This window comes from Lycium barbarum, chromosome 4 (genome assembly GCF_019175385.1).
Source record: "Lycium barbarum isolate Lr01 chromosome 4, ASM1917538v2, whole genome shotgun sequence".
NCBI lineage: Eukaryota > Viridiplantae > Streptophyta > Magnoliopsida > Solanales > Solanaceae > Lycium > Lycium barbarum.
Genome location: NC_083340.1, coordinates 106,427,654 through 106,449,199, shown reverse-complemented (window position 1 = coordinate 106,449,199; position 21,546 = coordinate 106,427,654).

Below are 21,546 nucleotides of genomic sequence, written 5' to 3'. Positions count from 1 at the left end.
CACCATCTCACAATCACTCAAGTAAAAGAGTCTGTCAAATATCAGTCTCACACAATCAACGATTCCGGAATTGAACCTCGGACATCGGCCTTCTCACAATAACTCAAGTAAAAGAGTTTATCAAAATATCAGTTTCATACAATCAACGATTCCGGAATTGATCTTCGGACATCGACCTTTTCACAATCTCTCAAGTAAAGAGTTTATCGAAATATCAATTTACTCAATCAACGATACCGGATCATCATCGGGTATTGGCCATGCATCATGAATGTGTGAGAATGAACACAATGTGTATATCAACATCAACAATCAAGTTCAATATCACAAGTACTAATGAAGGGGTATGCCGACAATGTATCATATCACAATACCAACAATATATCAATATCACAAGTACCAATGAAGGGGTACGCCAACAATGTATCATATCACAATACTAGCAGTGGGTAAGGCAACAATATATCCATATCACAATGCCAACAATAGGTATGCCAACAATGTATCTATATTACAATACCAACAGTGGGTATGCCAACAATGTATCTATATCACAATACCAATAATGGGTATGCCAACAATGTATCTATATCACAATACCAACAATGGGTATGCCAATAATATACCCGAACCACAAATATCACAGCGGGTATGCCAATAATATATCCAAACCAAGACGGATAACAGAATCTAATCTCTATCAACAACTCATGGCATCAAGCCCATACAGTAGAACAGTCAAACATAGCACAACAGGTCAATCAATCGATATACATTGTTACCACTTCCTTAATCAGCCTATTAACTTAGAACACGAGTCTCACCTTACACTCAAAATCCGTCATCACAACTCATTTAGGACTCAATCACATTCGTTGGTACATTTTATCCTCCCATTAATCCACTAGATTCACTATTAATGGCATAACACAAGTAATCACATATTACGGGAAATTTTCATCATTAGGCACAAAAAAAAGTTTCGTCCGCTACTCCCAAGTCACATAAATCCACCGATATTCAAGAAAAAACACATCAAACAACCTAAGGAATCTACAGGCCACAAGCCCGAACAAACAAGTCACACAACAATACCATCCTAGTATTCCATCCCAAATCTCCAATTTTCTACACATGCATTCTCCGTTCCGTCTAATACAAAAATATGAGAAACTAACCGGAGTCTACCGAATTGAAGCCATAACCTACCTGGCAGCCGAACAGGTGCCACGAACTCACTCGTTGCCTCGTCTTTCGAAGCGTCTCCAAATAATCAAACTCTATCACACATGAATTCTATGTAAGAAACCATGAATAATGATACCCATATTGGCTACTTTCTATTCGGGTCAAATTCCAACCTTTAATTTAGGAAAAATGGGTCTCAAGGCAAAACGGGAATTTTATGACCAAAATACCAAATTCGATACCGAAAGGTCAAAACCCATTACTTTAATCATAGGAATACTCAATTAATTCTTAAAATCAGCATTTATATGAAAATCCCCAAATTTGGGTCTAAGAACCCTAACTTTGTGTTACACTCCGGAACTTTGGATTGCTGAGCGGTGAAGGGACTAACGTAAGTTAAGGTGTACATGATGTCCCTACAAGTAAGAAGGGATACTTAATAATTCTAATTAAGATTCCAAAGAATTTAAAGGCAAGGGAGAAAAGTTCGTTAAATGAAACTTCACCGCAGTTCTGCGAAAGGGGGGTTCGACGGTCGTTCCTTGTACCGTCGAACGAGTCGATGCTTCGTCGATTGTGCCGTAGAATTGAGCTAGAGCAAAGACCATTCGACGAACAGGTCGACGCTCCGTCGATCAGTTCGACGGACCGTCCTTCTCACCGTAGAATGAAAGGAAATGACAGATTGCTCACTGGAAATTTAACGACTTCAACGACTAGATCGACGCTCCGTCGATCGTACCGTATATCTCGGTCGGGACTGATTTCATGATTTAATAGAAGGACCATTCCTTCATTTTATTTTCATTTCATTTCCACTATCCTCTCTTCAAGAAACCTCTAGAACCTTCTCCATCATTCATCCACAAGAAATCAAAGGAAATCCATGATCAACTACACCAAAATCATGAAATCAAGTGTGTGAAACCCATTAAAAGTTCATCTACACCAAGAAAACTCAAGAGAAGAGAGTTAGGGTTTTGGTGCATGAAGAGGAGTTCCACTCAAAGGTTGTTCATCCACCATCCAAGGTGAGTTTTATGGTATTTACATGTTATTTAAGGTGTTGAAAAGATGAAACACTTGGATTGTAGAAGGAGGTAGAAAATGGGTCATAAATGAGTGAATAGTGTCATTATTGAGTAGTAGTTGAGGTGAATTATGAATATTGGCAGGTGGTGATTGTAAATATGTTATAAATGACATCTAGACCATGGAATAAGTATTATATATGAGAAAATGCGATAGTGAGCTGTAACCATAATTGTGGAGAAATTGAAGGAATATGGTGAATTGTGGTAAATGTAGATGATTGATGATTGTTGTTGCGATATTGTGAATATTGTTATGAACGTTTGGGAGTTGATATAGAATGTGGGGAAAGTAGTAGAAACAAAGGAAATGCTGCCCAATTTTCCCTAGAAATAGTAAAATGTTCTTATAGTCGAGTAATTAATGTTAATGCGAATCCTCTTGAAGGTAGAAACGCAAGCATCGAAGGAGGACGATCAAGCGATAGAATAGTTAAACGACAAAGGTATGTGAGGCTAGTCCTTTCTTTCTATGGCATGAATCCTATAGTATGATTTTCCTTCCTCATCATGATTCTCTTAAATTCCGGAAAACTATGAGCCTATGTTCATGAATAGCTACACAAGGTAAGAGTTAGATTATGAGCACAATAATGATATGATGTTCCTAAAACGTTAATGATGTCATTTATTGCTTACACTCACCTCATATACTATTCCCTTCAAGGTGAGGCAGAATGTTAATGAGTGCTCCATAATGAAATCGGGGGATCACGACCTTACGTCACCTCGATAAAGTATAGTTGTCCTTGAGTCTTTATGCATGCACTATGATGAGCATATTATGATGATGATATAACACCGTGCCTATATGGCCGGGTAGTCACCGCTAAGGCGGGCAGCGTATACACCATGGCCAGATGGCATGGGCAGACACCACTAGTGGGCGGCATGAGATGATACCCCGAACGCGGGAGGCCTGGACGCAGGCTAATGATTATCACACCGATCCGATATGGACGGGCAGCTTATACATTTATGCATATATGATATGATGATTATGAGTAAGCCAGCATGCATCATTTCCTTTATATTTGACAGTCAGATACAGATGTTCCTTATTGATGCTTCCTTTATTTCATTGACGTATTGTTATTGTTTATGCCTCTCATACTCAGTACAATGTTCGTACTGAAGTCCGTTTTCTTTGGACGCTGTGTTCATGCCCACAGGTAGACAGAGAGGTGATCTTGATCCAGATTCGTAGAAGCTATTAGCTTATTTGAAGAGCACTCCATTTTTCGGAGGTGCTATTGATTATTCTCTTGGTATATATGTACATGTATGTTGTGGGCTCGACGGGGTCCTGTCCCGTCCATATGTCTAGTACTCTAGTAGAGGCTTGTAGATACGCAGTGTGGGTTGTATGGTCTCACGAGGTTGCTACTATGTATATATATATATATATATACCCAGCCTGCTGTGCCAGTGTAGGGAGGCTTCAATTGATGATTACCTGAAACTTAGGCTTTTTCCTGAGTTGCATAGACAACTATCTTTGGCATCAATGCCGTTATTTCCTTCAGACTGGACTTCGGTTATATATATATATATATTTTAATGACCAAAAAGGCTTGTGCATATAAAAGTATTTATGTTTCCGAATGAAAGTTGATTTTCTTATAATTTGAGTATGATTTTGATAAAAGAACGTTTAATGAGCATGATGAATAGTAGAACGAGTGGTGCTCGGTGGTTATCCCCAGGTACCCGTCACGGCCCCTAGCCAGGTCGTGACACTTTGATTTAAGAATTGCAACCCTAGAATGGAAGATTAATGATTAACAAGCCTAGACATGACATTATCTAGCATGAACAACAACAATTTCATCAGTAAACATCATCTAAGAATCAATTTCGTTTTTAACCCTCTTCACATGAAACCCATAAAAACCTTCTTTGATTCTAGTCATTACAAGGTTGAAATCATGTTTAGAAGATCATAATGGATAGATATAAGGTTAGGACACTTACCCTAGGAAGAAAATGTCTCTCTAGACCTTCAAGTCGCCTCCAAAAGTGCTTACAACGAGTTTAGAAGTCATGGGAAATGCCTAAGGGTTTTATAAAATAAAAAGGGTATTCTGGTATAGTTATGCCGCTACAGTGGCCATCGTACCGCCCCAGTAGTGCTCAGACCGCTATAGCAGTCTAGCCTTGCCGCTGCAGCGGTAACCACACCACTATAGCGGTGCCGCTACAGCGGTCCTGGTGCCCCTACAGCGGGCACCAAACACTAGAAAATTTTCCCAAGTTTCACCATTTGATCCGATTTCTCGACTAGTTCTCGAGGCCATCTGCTCACATACCGTACACATGGACACACATAAAAACACGCTACGAACGCGTCTGTGGCCTTGGAATTCCCAACGGAGCTCTCGTTGACCGAGTCAACTTTGGGTCAACTCATTTTCACTTTAAGCCTATATCTCACAAAAGTTGCCCTAATCTCGGTCTAGACACCTCGGGAAGCGCGCCAACGGTTCCCTCGGGTTAAAATGAGTTAATCACTGCTCGGGAAAGGGATAAAACACCAAAAAGGCTATAACGACCAAACGGGTCGTTACATCAGATACCAATTAAACAATCGCTCATCCTCGAGCGAAGAACGAGAATAGGAAAAGCTTACGGTATCCAAAGAAATCATGTCACAACCAACACGAAACTCTTACGACAAGAGCAAACCTAAATCGCAAATCGTTCGCACTTAGCCAAAATACCCAATTACCATACCTCTAAAACAAACACGAATCTCATATATATAAATCAAATGGCACAAACCTTTAGACATAACTAAGTCATAAAACACTCCGAATTGGTGAGATATTGCGAGCTAGCCAATCCTTTTGATTCACCCTTTTTCATGGTTGTTCCTTGAATCACAATCTCTTAGAAGAACACAATACACACCGAAACCATGACTTACTCTTCCTAAAAGAGAATCCTAAATCTTCCAGAAACTCTAAGCTATTTCATTGCAACTTATCTTTCTCGTAGCCAACTTGGTCAGTCTTAAGTCTTCTTAACTTTTCAAATCACCTATCTAGGAACTTACCATCGAGTACCGCATAGAGCAAGATCTGCCAACATCTAATGATCAGAACAGAGCCTTATCACAAACCCTAAACCTCTCCGAAGCACAACCATTATCATTACAACCCATTGTACTAAACGAAAGGCTGACTCTGGTGAGATACTACAAGGACTACTAATAACAAACCTCAAAAATCGGGCGTTCCTTATCACATTCATTAAACTGATTTACTTGGAACCCATATGTTCCCTCGGAGTTACAAACTCGATCTTACCATTTCCATTCAAACCGTAATGATCCACAATGAACGCACCATTTCTGAATATATCAACAACCACACAAACTGATTCCAAGATCCGAAACCCATCACATTTTTACCGCGCATAGCAAACCATAAGTTACCGCTCTCGGCTCTAAAAGCTGAAACTTATCCAAATTGTTCTCAAGGTACCGGATAACTAAATCTTGCGAATGCAGCCTCCAATTTCTTAACATTACCCAATACACATACCTGGTACAACCCGAATTTTCCGACACTGAGGACATATGTACTCATAAATCAATCTTTTAACTATCACCTTCCATTGTAATACCTCAATAACCCATACTTCCGAAAGCACCCTAAAACCTCATAATCCCTTGCGCTAACAAGTATAATCACTTCGAACCCATAATATACGAAGTCATTCCGTCAATGTTGTTCATAACATAAAACACTCAGCACAACACGATCCCATCTCGGAATCACTGATAGCCATAACATACTAACAATTTCTACAAATCCTTTCTCTTAAACACACACTAACTCATTCACTGCAAAGTATTTCGAAACTATCCCAAGAGGTACCACACGAGTCACTTCCTATAAACCCAACATGTCGGTTACCTGAAATCTTACTTCTCACTTAGCCAATGGTCACAACTTCTTATCACTTACCCATTCTGTAGACTACTTCCTCAAAATCACGCAACAATCACAAGTTCTTCTATTTTATGCTAGACCACAATACTGCAATTTAAGTAGACTCAAGTACTTCCAAGGATGTACCTCATTCTTGCCAACACTCGACCAACACTAACCAATTCTCGAATCCACTAAATCAACTACCACAAAATCATAAGTCTTGCACACTACCGAATCAACCTTGGAGATAGAATCACACCACACACCTTACACATTAGAGTTTCCTTTTAACGTATCGAAGTCTAAACCGACTAACCTCTAAATCTAACGAAGCACATACTTAGCCTACAATGACCCACTTTCCTCTACCAAGGTTCCCTTATTCCACCTCTTATTTTGAATTTCAAATTGATCCATATAACTCGAATAGGTTTAACCTCATCTCCGACTCACTAAATTAGAATGCCTCCATTGTCGAAGCTAAGCACACCTAACCATTCAAGCGACTATACCATAAACCTCAACCGGATAACAACACCAATAAATAATAAAACTCACTGAAGCCACACAACAAGCACAATGGCTCTCGGCCTCAATCCGATACTGGACATAACTCCTAACAGTTGCTTACTAGAATCTCACTCTCGTAACAGCCACAAATACATTCTCGTAGGCATGCCAGATACCAATTATTTCCTTCTTAGTGCCCAAGAATTTTCTATCCAAATCCTCTTTATCACCACTCAATTCCATGTACCCAAGAAGTACCAATATCAATCCCCTTAAGAATTCGGATTCTCCATGCTCCCTCACAATATCGTCAAGTTAGTACTTACTCTCAACTCCTCTTATCTACCACACGCAATCACTATACTCGTCGAATCTGGTAATCCCTAAAGAACTCACTCTCGTCCTCGCATACCAATAATAAAAACTTAACCATTGTGAAATCATTGTCTTCCCTAAGTTCACCTGTGCCACACATACTATCACAACCCTTTCGAAGTCGAAACCTCCTTCCCAAGCTGGAATTGAACTAGGCCACGCATTTAAACTGAGATGACACCTCTTATACCATACTACCACATAATTTATGAGATCCAACGCATGAGAACGAGTGTTCATCGTTTGAGGGAGGATGAAACAAGGATACACAAATACCAATTGGAATTGCCTAGATACCAATTGGACCAGCCGAGATACCAATTTGATCGAACTAGCACAAATAGAAAGAATGAAGGGAGTTTTTCCTAAGATGCCTCATAGGCTCTCGCGGATGGGTACCGACGTCTCTATACCATTCCACGAGACTCTACTACACATTGCTCTTGTACCTAGTAGACCGGTATATATACTTCATATTAACTCATATTCCGAAAATCATCCATAAATAATTATGAATTCATGCTCAATTGATCAAATCCTAAATCTTAAATTGGGTTCCCAAACCCTTTAATAAATCCCTTAATTTCATAATTCTAAGCATGTAATAAAGGTCTAACTAATTGAAATAATCATAAAATTAGGTTAAGATACTTACCCAATGATTTCTCCTTGAGTTCCCTTCAATTCTCCACCAAAATAGCTCTCCAACTTATGAGTTTTCGAATGGGGTTTCTAAGGAAAGAGCACAATAAGACTCACATTCTGTACAACAATTCACGCTCCTGCTAACTTAAGTTCGCCCTGGTGCACATGCACTGGCGGACAATTCCTCGCCTCAGCGAAGTCCTCACAAAATATCCTGGTTCGCACCAGCGGGAAATTCTTTGCAGGGGCGGACCGAGCCTAGATTTACTGAGTCTCACTCCTGTGAGCCTCCACTCGTTGGAGCATGTCCGCAGGGCCGGGAGCCTCCCGCACTTGTGAATTCACCGGAAACCAGAAAATCTGGTTTTTGACTCTCATTCCCCGAAATCCCAAGACTCTCCTGGAGCCTTCCTGACACAAACAAAATATGCAGACACATGCAAAAAGGCGCTATGAACTCATTCGCCCACTCAGAATTCCCAAATGAGGTCTGTTGACCAAGTCAACTCTGAAAGCCAAAAACCCACTTTCCAACCGAATGACCAAAACGCCCCCAAAACCCTCGGGAACCGAACTGAATACAACACCTGCCTATTATCGACATTTCAGAGCTAATGGATTTGACAGAATTCTCAAAAAGACGCGTTTATCCCCGATGTTGACTTTAGTCAACCAAACACTTAAGAGTTTTTCAAACATCTCATTTCCTCAACCCAAACGCATTCCAACCACCTCATCAATTGTAACGACCAATCTCGCTAATCAAACGTACTCAAACGAAGGTAGGGAAAGGGTCAACAGGGGTAAAATAGTCAAAACGCTCAAAATGACCTAACGGGTTATTAGATATTAAATTTTTCTCCTTAAATTGCTGGTCTTTAATTTTTGCCCTTCGGCTAAAAAAGTGGCTGAAAATACGCTGACATTCTGGGTTCGAAACCTAGCAGAGAAAAAAAAATCGCAAGACAAGATTCCATAGTAAACTATGCCTATTCGGGGTAAAATTATGTCTTAACTTCTGTAGTATCCCAGAAGAGTTAAAAAAAATTCGCAAGGCAAGGTTTCATAGCGAACTATGCCTATTACGGGTAAAGTTATGCCTTAAGACATAGTTCTATAAAAATTAAATAAAAATTAAGTTATCCTACAGAATTATGTTAGAAGTTATGCCTTAAGGCACAACTTTACCCCTTGTCCGGCATAGTTAGTTCTGTAAAAATTAAGTTATCCCATAGAACTGTGCTAGAAATTATGCCTTAAGGCATAACTTTACCCCTTGTCCGACATAGTTCTGTAGGATACTACAAAAGTTATGCCTTAAGACATAACTTTACCCCGAATAGGCATAGTTTCTATGAAAATCCTATCTTGCGAAACTATTTTTTTTAAAATTTTTTTTTGTTGGTGTTCAAACCCGAATATGTGGTTTCGTAATTGGGTCAATTTCTATACACATAGAGATTGGAAAATGCTCTCTTCTCTCTCCTCAAAATTCATGCAAACCCTAATACTACAAACCCTAACCTAGCCGTAATATGGCCATTCCGGCCACTGGTCAGCCGTCGTTGGCGGCTGACCAGCCTCTCCCTCTAACCTCCTCCATCAAATTCCCACCCTTACCTCAATCCAATATACTACCTTCTTCTTCATCTCAACCAAACCCTAATTCTTCAAACCCTAACGTAAACTATTCTACATACCCTAATTCTTCAAAAAGCTTTGCCAATACATTAACGGGTAGAGAGGAAATCTGTGCAGCAATGAAGCAGTAATGTGAACCTATACCTAGGAAGAATCTAACATATGTTGATGGTATTCCAATGGTGAAGTGGACCGAGGCTGAAATCAAACGAATGGAGATATTGGAAGACCTTCAACATGCAGTAATTGACAAATTTTCCCATGGGTGGCCGGAGCTGGATGAGCTACGTAGCATTATACCATCACAATGTGGATTAAAAGGTGACTGCAAGGTTGGATTATTTAGGCCAAGACATGTTTTGATCAGATGCTCTTTGATGGAAGATTTTATCAATCTTACGTCTAGAGGTGCATATTATTTGAAGGCCAAAGATGGTGTTACATATCAGATGAGGCCTCTTATTTATGATTCTAAGTTCAAAGTTGATGAAGAAACATATCAGGCAATGGCGTGGATCTCTTTTTCAAACTTATTACCTAATTTCTTTGTCAAAGAATCATTGTTTACCATGGCTTCTGCTGTTGGAAAGCCTTTACAATTGGACTTGGCAACTATAAACAAAACTCGACCTAGTTGTGCTCGAGTTAAGGTCTAAGTTGATCTCCTTGCTGAATTACCTCAGTTTCTGATGTTGGAAATAGAGAATGAGGATACAAAGGACATCAGGAAGATGAAAGTCAAAATTCAATATGATTTCCTTCCAAAATACTGCACTGAATGTAAGGTTCAAGGCCATTCTAGAGATGACTGTAGAATCCTTCATCCTGAATTGAAGAAAACAGCAAATGTTGAGGTTACAGGATCAGATAAAGGGGTGAAGGATATAGGAAATCAAGAGGCACAAGCTGTTAAAGATAAAGGCAAGCAGGAGGCACGTAGATGGTATCATGGCAGAAATTATCATATGATGAAGTATGTCCCAAAAACTAATACTTCTGATAAAGGGAATGAAAGCAAAGGTGAACAAGGTGCTGCAAAGATTGATGATGATTCAGAACTACAGGTGATGGTGCAAAACAAGTTTGATGTACTAAACACTGTGGAGGAAGGAGAGATACAAAGTACAAGTACATTCAAAGATGAGGGGGAGACTTCTAATGTTAATGACTACAAGGATGGACAAAGTCACCAGGTGGAGACAAGGCTGAATAATGCAGATATCACTCAACCAGATGCTCAGGAAGTTATGCCAGGCACTATTCAGGAAAAAGAATTTCATACCTCCTTGGCTGATGAGGTGGAGGAAAAGGAATTGATAGTAGGAGGAAGCCAATATAATGATGGAGTACAAAGTAATACTGAGGGAGACTCTAGTAAAAGGGACAGTGTGGAAGAACCAAAACATGTTGGCACCAATGAAGCAGAAAAGGAATTGAATATAGGAGAAAACCAACAAAAATATGGAGAACATGGTAAAACTGATGGAGAAGTAGGCACCAATACAGCAGAAAAAAGAACAGTAGATAATCCAGACAAAGAGGAGGTGCAGAAACAAAATGATCATCAAGAACATGATGAGCATGTGGATGTTGAGGATACAAGACTACATGGAGTAAAAGAACCTTCAGAGGGTTCTCACTCAGTGATAACTCAGATTCCTGAGCAAAGAGAAGAAAAAGTGGAGGAAAATGTGCAATCCATAGAGGCAACAGTAGTGGATGAGGAGCAATTGTATGTGGAGCAAGATGCAGATCCACTAGATCATTTATCATCAGAAAAGGATATGGTGATTTCACAGACTGACCAGCATCAGGTGACATTTTGTAGAAAATCTTCCCCAGTCAAAGAATTACATGACCTGATCTCTCATAATATAGATGGTTGGGAGGTAGAGGTAGATGTCAGAGATCTACACAAAGAAGACAAGGAGGAGAATATTAAGCAAAATAAGGAAAACATTCTTAAGCAGGCAGATATATCTCCTAATAGCAAGTCTAACAATAAGGGTCAGAAAAAAGGCAAGAAGAATGCTATTGACAAGCAAATTCCACTCAGGGTGGTACCAAAGAGGAATGCTACTAAATCTAATGTTAAATGATGTTGAAGTCATTCATTTGGAACATTAGGTCAGTGAAGACACAAAAAGCCTTTCAGAGGGTTCAAATGTTAAACAGACATCACAAATTCTTTTTGATTGCTCTCATGGAACCTTTTCAACAGGTTAGGACAATTAACCAGTATAGAAGAAGGTTGGCCATGTGCTTAGCCAATGCCAACTGTAATGGTAAAATCTGGTATTTTGTGGTTGGTAATATAGATGTAGAAGTTCTGATGGATTCCCCTCAGCAGATTACTTTAAAGCTGTTTTTACAAGATTTGAATCAGTATCTTATTACTACTTTAGTATATGCTAAATGTAGTGCTTTTGATAGGATAGAGTTATGGGAGGATATATATCATCTCTCCAATACCTTATCTTGTTCCTGGTTAATAGGAGGAGATTTCAATGTGGTGTTAAATGATGAAGAAAAGATAGGGGGTAATCCTGTTCAACCCCAGGATATAGAAGACTTTGCTTTTTGCATAAACTCCTGTGAGCTTGAAGAGGTAAATTTTAAGGGTAGTCCCTTCACTTGGTGGAATGGTAGAGCAGACACAGCATGTATTTTGGAGAGATTGGATAGGATGTTGGTGAATTCATTGCTTCTGGATAACTTTGGACACATTGAAGTGGAACATCTTGCAAGAACTGGTTAAGATCATGCTCCACTTATGTGTGCCTATGGGGACAAGCATCAAAATCTGGTTAGACCTTTTAAATTTCTATCATTCTGGATAGAACATGCAACTTTCCTAGATACAGGCAGGCAAAATTGGTCCATTTGGGAGCATGATGATCCTTTCATAAACTTCAAAAGCAAGATGAAAAAGCTAAAAGGAGTGTTATCCAAATGGAGTAGGGAAGTGTTTGGTGATATATTCAAGCAGTTGATCATAAGGGAGGAAATAGTGAGGTTAAAGGAACAATTGTTTGAACAAAATCCAAGCCAAGTAAATAGAGTGGTTTTGCAGAAAGCTCTAGCTGAGACTAAGAGATATTTGCATTATGAAGAGGAGTACTGGAGACAAAAATCAGGTCTGGATTGGTTTGTAGATGGAGACAAAAATACTAGATTTTTCCATAATCTAGTAAAGGGAAGAAGGAAGAAATTGCAGATCAAAAGAATTCAAAACTCAGATGGTTCATGGATTGAGGATGAAGATCAAATGGCAGATGAGGCTGTGCACTTTTACTCTCAACAATTTGCACAAGAAGAGTTAATTGGAGATGAAAATTTGTTGTCACTCATTCCTGTTTTGATTGACCAAGACAGAAATGATCTTCTTTGTCAAATGCCTAGTGTTGATGAAGTCAAAAAAGCTGTTTTCAACCTTAGTGGAGCAAGTGCTAGTGGACCTGATGGTTTTCCTGGAGTGTTCTACCAGACATGTTGGGACATAATTGGCTTGGATGTATACAAGATGGTGGTGGCATTCTTTCAGGGTCATACTCTTCCAAAATCAGTCACTCACACAAATCTTGTGTTACTACCAAAGAAGGAGTTGATTCAAAGTTACTCAGACTTAAGACCTATAAGTTTAAGTAACTTTATCAACAAAGTGATGTCAAGAGTTGTTCATGATATATTGGAGATTGTGTTACCACAGTTGATTTCTATTAATCAAGCAGGTTTTGTTCAAGGGAGGAGCATTATTGAGAATGTGCTGTTGGCACAAGAAATAGTGACAGACATCAGAAAAAGGGGCAAACCAGCAAATGTAGTGATCAAATTAGACATGGCAAAAGCCTATGATAGAGTATCTTGGTCATATTTGATAAAGGTACTTAGCAGAATGGGATTTGCTAGTCAATTTATTGACATGATTTGGAGGTTGATTGCAAATAACTGGTATTCCATCCTCTTCAATGGTCAGGCCAAAGGATTTTTTCATTCAACTAGGGGTGTTAAACAAGGTGATCCACTTTCACCTGCATTGTTTATTTTATCAGCAGAGGTGTTATCAAGAGCTTTAAATGCAGAATTTGTCAATGTTGAGTATGTGGGCTATGGCATGCCTAAATGGAGTCAAAATATCAATCATCTGGCATTTGCAGATGATACTATAATATTTGCATCTGCAGAAGGAGAGTCATTGAAGAGAATTATGAAGATACTGCAGGAGTATGAGGCAATCTCTGGTCAACTGATCAATAAAGGCAAGAGTGCCTTTTATATGCATGATAAGATTTCTGGTGCACTATCTCAGCAGGTGGAGCAGATTACTGGCTTTAAAAGGGATCAATTTCCATTAACATACTTGGGATGTCCTATATTTCATTCAAGGAGGAAAAAGGGATACTATAATGATCTTATCAAGAAGGTGAAAAACAAGCTACAAAATTGGAAAGGCAAGCTGCTCTCCTTTGGTGGAAAAGCAGTTATTATCAATAGTGTGCTTCAGAGTATTCCAATATATATGCTGTCAGCTGTTGTTCCCACAAAATACACCATTAATGAGCTTCATAAAATCTTTGCAAGGTTTTACTGGAGTACTAAGGAAGAAGGTAAAAGCAGGCACTGGTCCTCTTGGGACAAGATTTGTTTGCCAAAAGAAAAAGGAGAATTAGGATTCAGATCTCTAGATGATGTGTCTAAGGCCCTTTTTGCCAAACTATGGTGGAAATTTAGAACATCAAATACATTATGGTCACTTTATATGGAATAAATATTGCAAAAAGAAGAATCCTACAGAAGTGCAGTGGAAAAGTGGATCACAAGTGTGGAAAAGAATGCTAGAGGCAAGAGACCAGGTGGATTATCAGATATGGTGGGAACCTAAAAATGGAGCATGTGATGTATGGGAAGATAATTGGACTAAACTTGGTCCACTCAAACAGGTAATACCACCAGATTTTCAGATTGACACTAGCATTGAGGAAGTATCACACTTTATGAATGCAGATGGCTGGGATGCACAGAAATTGCATGCCAAACTGCCAAGTAATGTGTGTGATCATATCCTACAACAATTGAGCATAGTGGAGCATTCAGAGGAGAAAGATAAAGCATGGTGGATGGCTAGCACTACAGGAGACTTCACTGTAGGGAGTGCTTGGAATATGCTCAGGAGAAAGGCTCAAACAGCAGATAACCTTTCAAAGTTGTGGCACAAAGGAGTTCCATTCAAAATATTATTCTTCCTTTGGAGGTTGTGGAAGTTCAAATTACCAGTGGATGATGTACTAAAGAGAATGAACATAAGCATTGTATCTAGATGTAGATGTTGTTTGAATTATCAGCAGGAGGAGACAATTCAACATCTATTCCTTACAGGTGAGTTTGCAGCAGAAATTTGGCAGCATTACAATGCAGCTGTGGGGATAGTTGTGCCAAGGATCCAGATTCATCAGACAATAGTACAATGGTGGTATATGCAAGCTCCTACAAAACTCAAAGCAGTCATGCAGGCTGCACCTGCATTCATATGCTGGCAACTATGGAATAGGAGAAATACTATCATGCATGGGGGTAAGATGAATAAACTAAAGGTCATACATGGGATCAACTATAATCTGCAGCAACTGGTGAAGACATTATATCCTTGGTTGAGACAAGTTCCACATGAATGGCCTCAACTGGTGAAATACTTGGAGGATTACAGGCCTAGAATATCATATAAGATGGTGCAATGGCAATTTCCTGATGCTGGCTGGTTCAAGTGCAATACAGATGGGGCCTCTAGGGGTAATCCAAGATTGAGTTCAGCTGCATTCTGCATTAGAGATGAGGTTGGAAACCTGATATATGCTGGGGCAAGAAGAATAGCTGATACAACTAACATCACAGCAGAATCTGTAGCTATATTGGATGGAATTGAATACTGTATTAAAAGTGATCTGGTGCCTGTAATGATTGAATCAGATTCTCTGTCCATGATAAACATTATTCAAGGGAGATGGGAGATCCCATGGAAGATTAGTATGGAAGTTAATAAGATCAACTTTTGGAGGAATAAGGGCCAAGTGCAGTTTGCTCATATCCTTAGGGAAGGCAATGCACTTGCTGATTTTTTAGCTAACCTGGTTTTTGATTTTGCAGGTACAATTAACTTTCATTCTTTTGCTGAATTCCCAACAGGTGCAAAGAAGATTCTCAATGCTGATAAAATGATGCTGCCTAATTTCAGAACAAAGATATACAGAAATAGAGAACCAGACTGATCACATGCAGCTGATCATGCAAACAAGTGAAGACACAAGTTGGAGTTACACAAACAAAAGGCTCATGATAACAGCTTCATACGGTTGTTGTAGTCCTGGTTGGATGACTAAGGTTATCCTTGTTAGTGTGTGGTATTAACAGGAATGTTCATCCTACTAACAAGATTTCTTTAGTTACCTAGTCCAGTTAAATACATTCCACATGACTGATTGTGTAAACTTGATTATAAGGACAACATAAGGTTAGCATAAAGACAACATAAGGACGACATAAGGACAGTAACTAGGAGGAACTTCATACTACACTGCTTCTTGAAGGATCTTCAGTGAGATTTGATACCATAGCACCTGGTGAGAGCTTGAGGTGACTGATAATGACATTAATCCAAAGAAGGAGTGTTCTTGTTTGCAGTTTTTCATTGTTACACTTGGCTGCTCAAACAAGGACTAGGCTTTTCTTTCATTTCCTAGGATAAAGTAGTATAGATTTTCTTTTTTCCTTCATTTCTTTCCATTATATTTCTCTTTTTTCTGTAAATACTATTATTCATTTTAATAAATTCCATCAGCATCAGGCTGATTGGCTTTGATTAAAAAAAAAAAAGAATATGTGGTTTCGTAGACATGCGAATAAGGATATTTTGGCCCATAAATTTTCATTAAATGAGAAGTAGAGACAAAAATTAAAGACCACCTATTTGAGGGCAAAAGTTAAAGACCAATCCATATCAAGGACAATCCGCACAACTTTTTGATTAGTAATGCTACCTATCTTTCCGACTTTCTCAACTTTAAGCTTAAGAAATCAAAAATTGATAACTCAGTTTCTCACCTATATCTTCTTTGTAGTCCAGTACAAAAGTTCATATATGATCATGTAGGTTTCTTCTCCAACTCATTCTCTAAAACGGAAAGTTCCCAAGGCAACCTTGTTTTGATGTTTGTACAAGATTCTTTAAATCTTAAAAAAATTTACAGTGTTGTATTCAATTAGAACAAATTGAAGTTTCCAAATAAATAAATTGAAATATTCAAATTATATTGAATTTAATTAACTATAATATTTGATATAATACTTTAAGAAATCAAATATAAAAAATATCGAATCAAAATATTTAAAACCCGTAGCATATCAATCGATGCACACCCTTAGCAGCTATGAAATCATTATTCAAAGAAAAGACTTAGTAGATTTTCTTTCTAAAGACTCCCAAAGATGTTTTGCAGTCCATGAGTTTGCTTCTCATTTAGTTAGAGATTTCGGGGTTCAAATCCTGAGTAAGCAGTGTTACTCCCAAATGAGGCCCTATGAGACGCAAATATGAATGGAGTAGCAGGACTCCTAAACAAATATCGGACACAAATGAGAAACAAAGAAAAAAAAATCTTTCTCTGTTATAAAATGAAGCTAAAAGAGTCACAATATTAAAGGATGAAAACCATAGAAATAGAATGACAAAAGAGGAGAGATTTTTACTATTCTTCCAAAATGTGTTACAAGTGTATTTCATATGAAAACTTATGCCTCTATTTATAGTGCTACATATGCATTCAATATATGAGAAAATGGAGGAACCATTAAGATGGTGGAGGAAAATGGAGGAACCATTAAGATGGTGGAGGAGAAGCATTATATTTGTGTATTGGACATCCATAATATATTTCATAACACTCCCCCTTGGATGTCCATAGATGATATGCATCGTTAAAAACCTTATTGGGAAAAACCCTGTGGGAAAAAGCCTCAATGAAGGAAAAAGAGTACACATATCTAGTAATACGCTTTGAGAGTTGCCTCATTAAAAACCTTACCAAGAAAACCCAATGGGACAAAACTTGGTTAAGGAAAAAAGAGTACAACACGTATTTCACTCCCCCTGACGAAGACCAATATTCAGATGTCGGAGTCTTCGCATTCCAATCTTGAATATCATTTTCTCAAGAGTTGAAGTTGGCAAAGATTTGGTGAACAAATCTGCAGGATTGTCACTTGAACGAATTTGTTGCACATCAAGATCACCATTCTTCTGGAGATCATATGTGAAAAATAACTTTGGTGAAATGTGCTTCGTTCTATCTCCTTTTATAAATCCTCCCTTTAATTGAGCTATGCATGCAGCATTATCTTCATATAATACTGTGGGTATTTTTATATCACACTTCAAGCCACATCTTTCTCTGATGAAATGTATCACTGATCTCAACCACACACATTCTCGACTTGCTTCATGAATAGCTATTATCTCAGCATGATTCGAAGAAGTAGCAACAATGGACTGCTTTATGGATCGCCATGATATAGCAGTACCTCCGCATGTAAACAGATAGCCTGTTTGAGATCGAGCTTCATGTGGATCAGATAAATAACCTGCATCTGCATAACCAACAAGATCTGTACTACCTTTGTTAGTATAAAACAGACCCATATCGCTAGTTCCCTTCAGATATCGCAATATATGCTTAACTCCGTTCCAATGTCTTCGGGTAGGAGAAGAGCTATATCTTGCTAGCAAATTAACAGAGAACGCTATGTCAGGTCTTGTAGCGTTAGCAAGATACATAAGTGCACCAATTGCACTAAGATATGGTACTTCAGGACCAAGAAGCTCTTCATTTTCTTCTTGAGGTCGGAACGGATCTTTACTCACTTCAAGTGAGCGAACAACCATTGGAGTACTTAAAGGATGCGCATTGTCCGTGTAAAATCGTTTTAAAACTTTCTCAGTATAGGCAGATTGATGGATAAAGATCCCTTTTGCGAAATGTTCAATTTTCAGACCAAGACAGAGTTTTGTCTTTCCGAGATCTTTCATCTCAAATTCTTCCTTCAAATATTCAATCACCTCTTGGAGCTCTTCTGGAGTTCCAATGAGATTTATGTCATCAACATAAACAGCAAGTATAATGAATCCTGATTTTGTTTTCTTAATAAAAACACATGGACAAATGGCATCATTTATATATCCTTCATTTATCAAGTACTCACTTAGGCGATTATACCACATGCGCCCTGATTGTTTTAAACCATATAATGATCTTTGTAATCTGATTGAATACATTTCCCGAGACTTTAAACCAAATGCTTCAGGCATTTTATATCCTTCAGGAATTTTCATATAAATTTCATCAAGTAAGCCACATAGGCTGTGATAGCATCCATCAGTATAAATAATGTGACATTTTCTGATGTTTGGACTGCTGGTCCAATAAACATTACGTTTACCAAGATGCATCATTTTACTTGGTAATTATTTCTACATCAACATGATTTAAGAGACGTAGTACTCAGATCCTCACAATCTTATACAATATTGCGCGTCATATTGTATCAAAGATATCTTCGACAAGATATCATTTTGTATCGGTTCGCAATTCGACATACCTTACTGAGATCTCATCACTTCATCATTTTCAGGTACCTGAACCTCGCATAAGGTTTCATGAAGTGTTATGTCGTCGGCTCTTCAAGAGCATTTTGCCTCCTTATTATGATCATTTGCTCCTCCCTTTTTCAAGGATTATTATATTTAGAACCAATTGGTCTACCATGTTCCATGCATGTTGTAGACTCTATCCTTCAGGGACATTAGGAGCATTTTTCAGATGAAATATGAAATAGTTGGGTCAGCAAATGCTTCCAGCATTTGACTTGAATTATCTGAGGATCATACTGATGATAATTCACAACATATTTCTTAGCTGCTTATTCTCTCTCCCCTATTTTAGTGACATATGTCCCCATTTTCTTTGGGAAAATCCATCTGTGTGCATCATGGTATATCCATTAATTATGTACCGCACATCAAATGCTAAAAGATGGAAATATCTAGTTCCTGACCCTGAACCAAATATGAGGGGAGAATTTATCAAAATTTATCAAAATTTATTGATCTGAAGCATACAAATGTTGTTGTATGCAATATATCATATCTCAGACCAACATCTGAAACTCTGTTCTCATAAGCAATGGTTTAGCTGTATTATGGAAGCATCTAATGCCAAACCAACTTAGATATAAACCAGCATTATCAAGATGATTGTCTTGATTACGTATTCTGAAAATTGTGCTTCCAACTCAATCATTTTGAGCAAGCAACTTCGTAAATGTCAAACTGCCAGTTGACAATAAACATACATGTGACCGTCTCATAGATGCATCTATTTAAGACATCACATTGCAGGTGAAGGGGCCCACATTCACCTTTTATATTTTTCAGAATTTTGGGGATTCAGTCCCAACATTAGCTGGTGTAATCAACTTATCATGAGAACAAGCAACACAAACAAATTTTTGAAGAATCTTCTAGTTCTTCAATATGTTTTTAATACTCAATTAGCACATCAGATTTAAATCAGGACAACCAAAATGGTATTTCCAACTAATAAAATTATCTATATCCGTATCCGTAAAACTTAAGTTTACCATGACGAGTGCTATTTATTTTAGTAAACTTCTGGTTTAATATTGCATGAGATTTTATGTCATAAACTTCTGGTTTATTGTGACATGTGATTCATCATACTCGGGTAACGTTTCATATACATATTTCTTACCCATAGTAACTTAAAAATATTCAATTTTCCAATCATTTGTAGTCCCAATGTGATAACCAATTTTATTGCTAGTAAACTTCAGGTTTACTACGATTTATAACAATTACGATCTGGGATAAATGGTGCAATCATGTATAACCTCTTCAAGAGACTTTAATTTATTTTTCATAATCAGATATTATTTGAACATTGTTGGTGTCATGATACTCGTAAACAAACAATTATCTCTTCTGGAGTCCTTGATTTTTGTATCACCAAATATTGCGTAGATACTGCTAGTATCATGGGGAAAAAATAGGTTAGACACTACTGGTGTCATGAAAGAAACAGTAATTAAATGGACATTATAAATTGTAAATTACGAAAAGTAAACATTAAGTTCTAACTTCAGTATTTCAAATATCTCCTTCAAGGAGACTAGCCATTAACATCTGAATATTTTGTATCAAAGCAGCAACCACATAGTAATCACACCCTTCAGGAAAGGGATACACCAATGTTTATTTCCTTCAAGGAAATCAATAACAACTAACCATAATTTATCAATGTGGTTATAGTAGAAAGCACTTTACTCTGCTTCCTTTTTCTTTAAAATGATACTTTAATAAAATTATTCAAGATGTTTCTATATACGATAGGTACGTGTTGCAATGCCTTAATTTCATACCACACAAATAAAATGTATATTCCTTGTATTTTATCTCTCTAAGAGATAGGTTGTGGTATTTCTTCATTCACTTCGGGAAATGAATCCTGATTATTCAAATGTGCTTGCTATACGACATTTATCAATAACTCGTTATTTTCCTTAAGCACAAGAAGATATTGCTTCAGAATATTTCTCAAATATTTTACCGATTCTTTCTGCTTCATGAGTAAAGTTTAAAGTTTTACCACTTCGGGAGTAAAGTTTAAATGTTTACTACTTCGAGAGTAAATTTTAAGGTCTTACTACTTCAGGAGTAGATCTTAGAGTTATTTACTACTTCAAGAGTAAATTTCAGAATTCTACTACTTGGGGAGTAGAGCTCGAAGATTATAACATTCGGAGTAGAGTTCAAAGTTTTGCTACTTCGGGAGCAGATTTATGAGTTTACTACTCCGGGAGTAAAGCATAGAATATTCGAAATATTTCTTCTCAATCATTCTACCTCTTTTGGAGTTGAGTCGTAATTTCTTCACAACCAAGAGCACGTCCATATTTATAAACTTTACTACATACTATCACATTCACTTCAGGGAATAGATCCGTATTTGTAACATTTATTAGAAGTTTCATTCTTCAGGAATGAAATATATCTGAAAGTGGCTTAATCATATCAAATAATGATACCTTAG